This window comes from Salmo trutta, unplaced genomic scaffold, assembly GCF_901001165.1.
Source record: "Salmo trutta unplaced genomic scaffold, fSalTru1.1, whole genome shotgun sequence".
Lineage (NCBI taxonomy): Eukaryota > Metazoa > Chordata > Actinopteri > Salmoniformes > Salmonidae > Salmo > Salmo trutta.
The window spans coordinates 24,525-30,524 of NW_021822326.1; the positions used below are offsets into that span (position 1 = coordinate 24,525).

The 6,000-nt window shown below is 43.1% G+C and overlaps 10 non-coding genes across 10 annotated transcripts; all 10 read left to right on the forward strand.

Moving 5' to 3' along the window:
- The first annotated feature begins 114 nt into the window (after positions 1-114).
- trnag-gcc (transfer RNA glycine (anticodon GCC)) lies at positions 115-185 on the forward strand. Its single transcript has one exon. It is a non-coding gene; the product is annotated as a tRNA-Gly (tRNA).
- Positions 186-1,102: 917 nt separating this feature from the next.
- Positions 1,103-1,174, forward strand: trnad-guc (transfer RNA aspartic acid (anticodon GUC)). Its single transcript has one exon. It is a non-coding gene; the product is annotated as a tRNA-Asp (tRNA).
- A 118-nt stretch (positions 1,175-1,292) lies between these two features.
- Positions 1,293-1,363, forward strand: trnag-gcc (transfer RNA glycine (anticodon GCC)). The gene has a single exon. It is a non-coding gene; the product is annotated as a tRNA-Gly (tRNA).
- A 915-nt stretch (positions 1,364-2,278) lies between these two features.
- On the forward strand, positions 2,279-2,350 carry trnad-guc (transfer RNA aspartic acid (anticodon GUC)). The gene has a single exon. It is a non-coding gene; the product is annotated as a tRNA-Asp (tRNA).
- A 118-nt stretch (positions 2,351-2,468) lies between these two features.
- On the forward strand, positions 2,469-2,539 carry trnag-gcc (transfer RNA glycine (anticodon GCC)). The gene has a single exon. It is a non-coding gene; the product is annotated as a tRNA-Gly (tRNA).
- A 916-nt stretch (positions 2,540-3,455) lies between these two features.
- On the forward strand, positions 3,456-3,527 carry trnad-guc (transfer RNA aspartic acid (anticodon GUC)). The gene has a single exon. It is a non-coding gene; the product is annotated as a tRNA-Asp (tRNA).
- Positions 3,528-3,645: 118 nt separating this feature from the next.
- Positions 3,646-3,716, forward strand: trnag-gcc (transfer RNA glycine (anticodon GCC)). Its single transcript has one exon. It is a non-coding gene; the product is annotated as a tRNA-Gly (tRNA).
- Positions 3,717-4,450: 734 nt separating this feature from the next.
- trnad-guc (transfer RNA aspartic acid (anticodon GUC)) lies at positions 4,451-4,522 on the forward strand. The gene has a single exon. It is a non-coding gene; the product is annotated as a tRNA-Asp (tRNA).
- A 118-nt stretch (positions 4,523-4,640) lies between these two features.
- Positions 4,641-4,711, forward strand: trnag-gcc (transfer RNA glycine (anticodon GCC)). Its single transcript has one exon. It is a non-coding gene; the product is annotated as a tRNA-Gly (tRNA).
- Positions 4,712-5,627: 916 nt separating this feature from the next.
- Positions 5,628-5,699, forward strand: trnad-guc (transfer RNA aspartic acid (anticodon GUC)). The gene has a single exon. It is a non-coding gene; the product is annotated as a tRNA-Asp (tRNA).
- Positions 5,700-6,000: the final 301 nt, after the last annotated feature.

The window sequence follows — 6,000 nt, forward strand, 5'->3', positions numbered from 1 at the left end:
GACTGATTTTATTAGGGTGTACAATGTCTCTGATCCCACAAAGTGGAAGATATGCTTTGAATTAAAGCTTCTTATTACGATTTCCAGCCGTGGGGGTTATTTCAGCATCGCAAGGCATTGGTTGTTCCGTGGTAGAATTCTTGCCTGCCACGCGGGAGGCCCGGGTTTGATTCCCGGCCAATGCAGGAATTTTTTAACAAGCCATTTTGACAAGTATGCAAACCCCTGAGGAAGAAATCTATGTTTACATTGCCAGGTTAACAGCAATCTCTGGTCATGGTAGAATTCTCAACTGACTCTTGAAAAGTCTGAGTTTGGGATTCACTTACCGTTTGGACATTTACGCATTCTCAGTAGACTTTTGTGAATCCATTGTAGATTTCCAGTGTGTGAGGTGATGTACTTTGTGCAAGGCTTTAGTTGTTAAATGGGAAACGAATATCCAACAAGTCAGTGACAACTGTCTTGAGTTTGGCCTTTGTGACAAAAGTCTGAGTTTGGGATCACTTACCGTTTGGACATTTACGCATTCTCAGTAGACTTTTGTGAATCCATTGTAGATTTCCAGTGTGTGAGGTGATGTACTTTGTGCAAGGCTTTAGTTGTTAAATGGGAAACGAATATCCAACAAGTCAGTGACAACTGTCTTGAGTTTGGCTTTTGTGACAAAAGTCTGAGTTTGGGATCACTTACCGTTTGGACATTTACGCATTCTCAGTAGACTTTTGTGAATCCATTGTAGATTTCCAGTGTGTGAGGTGATGTACTTTGTGCAAGGCTTTAGTTGTTAAATGGGAAACGAATATCCAACAAGTCAGTGACAACTGTCTTGAGTTTGGCCTTTGCGACTATGTCCTGGGATTTTCCACACACACCTCACCTTCTAACTACTATCGTGTGGCTTGTGAGAGGTATAGAGCAAAACCGAATACATGTACGTGTTCGTGAGGGTCTCAGCTTTCCATAGATGGGTCATAGTCGTCTCTAGCTCTAACCATTCAGTCTCTACAGATGTTTTTGTTGGAAGGGTTAACACCCAACTCTCCAAATTTAGGGATAGTATCCAATGCTCCACATTTTTTCAAATGACCAAACCACCTGCTCCTCGTTAGTATAGTGGTGAGTATCCCCGCCTGTCACGCGGGAGACCGGGGTTCAATTCCCCGACGGGAAGGAAAGACTGATTTTATTAGGGTGTACAATGTCTCTGATCCCACAAAGTGGAAGATATGCTTTGAATTAAAGCTTCTTATTACGATTTCCAGCCGTGGGGGTTATTTCAGCATCGCAAGGCATTGGTTGTTCCGTGGTAGAATTCTTGCCTGCCACGCGGGAGGCCCGGGTTTGATTCCCGGCCAATGCAGGAATTTTTAACAAGCCATTTTGACAAGTATGCAAACCCCTGAGGAAGAAATCTATGTTTACATTGCCAGGTTAACAGCAATCTCTGGTCATGGTAGAATTCTCAACTGACTCTTGAAAAGTCTGAGTTTGGGATCACTTACCGTTTGGACATTTACGCATTCTCAGTAGACTTTTGTGAATCCATTGTAGATTTCCAGTGTGTGAGGTGATGTACTTTGTGCAAGGCTTTAGTTGTTAAATGGGAAACGAATATCCAACAAGTCAGTGACAACTGTCTTGAGTTTGGCCTTTGTGACAAAAGTCTGAGTTTGGGATCACTTACCGTTTGGACATTTACGCATTCTCAGTAGACTTTTGTGAATCCATTGTAGATTTCCAGTGTGTGAGGTGATGTACTTTGTGCAAGGCTTTAGTTGTTAAATGGGAAACGAATATCCAACAAGTCAGTGACAACTGTCTTGAGTTTGGCTTTTGTGACAAAAGTCTGAGTTTGGGATCACTTACCGTTTGGACATTTACGCATTCTCAGTAGACTTTTGTGAATCCATTGTAGATTTCCAGTGTGTGAGGTGATGTACTTTGTGCAAGGCTTTAGTTGTTAAATGGGAAACGAATATCCAACAAGTCAGTGACAACTGTCTTGAGTTTGGCCTTTGCGACTATGTCCTGGGATTTTCCACACACACCTCACCTTCTAACTACTATCGTGTGGCTTGTGAGAGGTATAGAGCAAAACCGAATACATGTACGTGTTCGTGAGGGTCTCAGCTTTCCATAGATGGGTCATAGTAGTCTCTAGCTCTAACCATTCAGTCTCTACAGATGTTTTTGTTGGAAGGGTTAACACCCAACTCTCCAAATTTAGGGATAGTATCCAATGCTCCACATTTTTTCAAATGACCAAACCACCTGCTCCTCGTTAGTATAGTGGTGAGTATCCCCGCCTGTCACGCGGGAGACCGGGGTTCAATTCCCCGACGGGAAGGAAAGACTGATTTTATTAGGGTGTACAATGTCTCTGATCCCACAAAGTGGAAGATATGCTTTGAATTAAAGCTTCTTATTACGATTTCCAGCCGTGGGGGTTATTTCAGCATCGCAAGGCATTGGTTGTTCCGTGGTAGAATTCTTGCCTGCCACGCGGGAGGCCCGGGTTTGATTCCCGGCCAATGCAGGAATTTTTTAACAAGCCATTTTGACAAGTATGCAAACCCCTGAGGAAGAAATCTATGTTTACATTGCCAGGTTAACAGCAATCTCTGGTCATGGTAGAATTCTCAACTGACTCTTGAAAAGTCTGAGTTTGGGATCACTTACCGTTTGGACATTTACGCATTCTCAGTAGACTTTTGTGAATCCATTGTAGATTTCCAGTGTGTGAGGTGATGTACTTTGTGCAAGGCTTTAGTTGTTAAATGGGAAACGAATATCCAACAAGTCAGTGACAACTGTCTTGAGTTTGGCCTTTGTGACAAAAGTCTGAGTTTGGGATCACTTACCGTTTGGACATTTACGCATTCTCAGTAGACTTTTGTGAATCCATTGTAGATTTCCAGTGTGTGAGGTGATGTACTTTGTGCAAGGCTTTAGTTGTTAAATGGGAAACGAATATCCAACAAGTCAGTGACAACTGTCTTGAGTTTGGCTTTTGTGACAAAAGTCTGAGTTTGGGATCACTTACCGTTTGGACATTTACGCATTCTCAGTAGACTTTTGTGAATCCATTGTAGATTTCCAGTGTGTGAGGTGATGTACTTTGTGCAAGGCTTTAGTTGTTAAATGGGAAACGAATATCCAACAAGTCAGTGACAACTGTCTTGAGTTTGGCCTTTGCGACTATGTCCTGGGATTTTCCACACACACCTCACCTTCTAACTACTATCGTGTGGCTTGTGAGAGGTATAGAGCAAAACCGAATACATGTACGTGTTCGTGAGGGTCTCAGCTTTCCATAGATGGGTCATAGTAGTCTCTAGCTCTAACCATTCAGTCTCTACAGATGTTTTTGTTGGAAGGGTTAACACCCAACTCTCCAAATTTAGGGATAGTATCCAATGCTCCACATTTTTTCAAATGACCAAACCACCTGCTCCTCGTTAGTATAGTGGTGAGTATCCCCGCCTGTCACGCGGGAGACCGGGGTTCAATTCCCCGACGGGAAGGAAAGACTGATTTTATTAGGGTGTACAATGTCTCTGATCCCACAAAGTGGAAGATATGCTTTGAATTAAAGCTTCTTATTACGATTTCCAGCCGTGGGGGTTATTTCAGCATCGCAAGGCATTGGTTGTTCCGTGGTAGAATTCTTGCCTGCCACGCGGGAGGCCCGGGTTTGATTCCCGGCCAATGCAGGAACTTTTTAACAAGCCATTTTGACAAGTATGCAAACCCCTGAGGAAGAAATCTATGTTTACATTGCCAGGTTAACAGCAATCTCTGGTCATGGTAGAATTCTCAACTGACTCTTGAAAAGTCTGAGTTTGGGATCACTTACCGTTTGGACATTTACGCATTCTCAGTAGACTTTTGTGAATCCATTGTAGATTTCCAGTGTGTGAGGTGATGTACTTTGTGCAAGGCTTTAGTTGTTAAATGGGAAACGAATATCCAACAAGTCAGTGACAACTGTCTTGAGTTTGGCCTTTGTGACAAAAGTCTGAGTTTGGGATCACTTACCGTTTGGACATTTACGCATTCTCAGTAGACTTTTGTGAATCCATTGTAGATTTCCAGTGTGTGAGGTGATGTACTTTGTGCAAGGCTTTAGTTGTTAAATGGGAAACGAATATCCAACAAGTCAGTGACAACTGTCTTGAGTTTGGCCTTTGCGACTATGTCCTGGGATTTTCCACACACACCTCACCTTCTAACTACTATCGTGTGGCTTGTGAGAGGTATAGAGCAAAACCGAATACATGTACGTGTTCGTGAGGGTCTCAGCTTTCCATACATGGGTCATAGTAGTTTCTAGCTCTAACCATTCAGTCTCTACAGATGTTTTTGTTGGAAGGGTTAACACCCAACTCTCCAAATTTAGGGATAGTATCCAATGCTCCACATTTTTTCAAATGACCAAACCACCTGCTCCTCGTTAGTATAGTGGTGAGTATCCCCGCCTGTCACGCGGGAGACCGGGGTTCAATTCCCCGACGGGGAGGAAAGACTGATTTTATTAGGGTGTACAATGTCTCTGATCCCACAAAGTGGAAGATATGCTTTGAATTAAAGCTTCTTATTACGATTTCCAGCCGTGGGGGTTATTTCAGCATCGCAAGGCATTGGTTGTTCCGTGGTAGAATTCTTGCCTGCCACGCGGGAGGCCCGGGTTTGATTCCCGGCCAATGCAGGAATTTTTTAACAAGCCATTTTGACAAGTATGCAAACCCCTGAGGAAGAAATCTATGTTTACATTGCCAGGTTAACAGCAATCTCTGGTCATGGTAGAATTCTCAACTGACTCTTGAAAAGTCTGAGTTTGGGTTCACTTACCGTTTGGACATTTACGCATTCTCAGTAGCCTTTTGTGAATCCATTGTAGATTTCCAGTGTGTGAGGTGATGTACTTTGTGCAAGGCTTTAGTTGTTAAATGGGAAACGAATATCCAACAAGTCAGTGACAACTGTCTTGAGTTTGGCCTTTGTGACAAAAGTCTGAGTTTGGGATCACTTACCGTTTGGACATTTACGCATTCTCAGTAGACTTTTGTGAATCCATTGTAGATTTCCAGTGTGTGAGGTGATGTACTTTGTGCAAGGCTTTAGTTGTTAAATGGGAAACGAATATCCAACAAGTCAGTGACAACTGTCTTGAGTTTGGCTTTTGTGACAAAAGTCTGAGTTTGGGATCACTTACCGTTTGGACATTTACGCATTCTCAGTAGACTTTTGTGAATCCATTGTAGATTTCCAGTGTGTGAGGTGATGTACTTTGTGCAAGGCTTTAGTTGTTAAATGGGAAACGAATATCCAACAAGTCAGTGACAACTGTCTTGAGTTTGGCCTTTGCGACTATGTCCTGGGATTTTCCACACACACCTCACCTTCTAACTACTATCGTGTGGCTTGTGAGAGGTATAGAGCAAAACCGAATACATGTACGTGTTCGTGAGGGTCTCAGCTTTCCATAGATGGGTCATAGTAGTTTCTAGCTCTAACCATTCAGTCTCTACAGATGTTTTTGTTGGAAGGGTTAACACCCAACTCTCCAAATTTAGGGATAGTATCCAATGCTCCACATTTTTTCAAATGACCAAACCACCTGCTCCTCGTTAGTATAGTGGTGAGTATCCCCGCCTGTCACGCGGGAGACCGGGGTTCAATTCCCCGACGGGAAGGAAAGACTGATTTTATTAGGGTGTACAATGTCTCTGATCCCACAAAGTGGAAGATATGCTTTGAATTAAAGCTTCTTATTACGATTTCCAGCCGTGGGGGTTATTTCAGCATCGCAAGGCATTGGTTGTTCCGTGGTAGAATTCTTGCCTGCCACGCGGGAGGCCTGGGTTTGATTCCCGGCCAATGCAGGAATTTTTTAACAAGCCATTTTGACAAGTATGCAAACCCCTGAGGAAGAAATCTATGTTTACATTGCCAGGTTAACAGCAATCTCTGGTCATGGTAGAATTCTCAACTGAC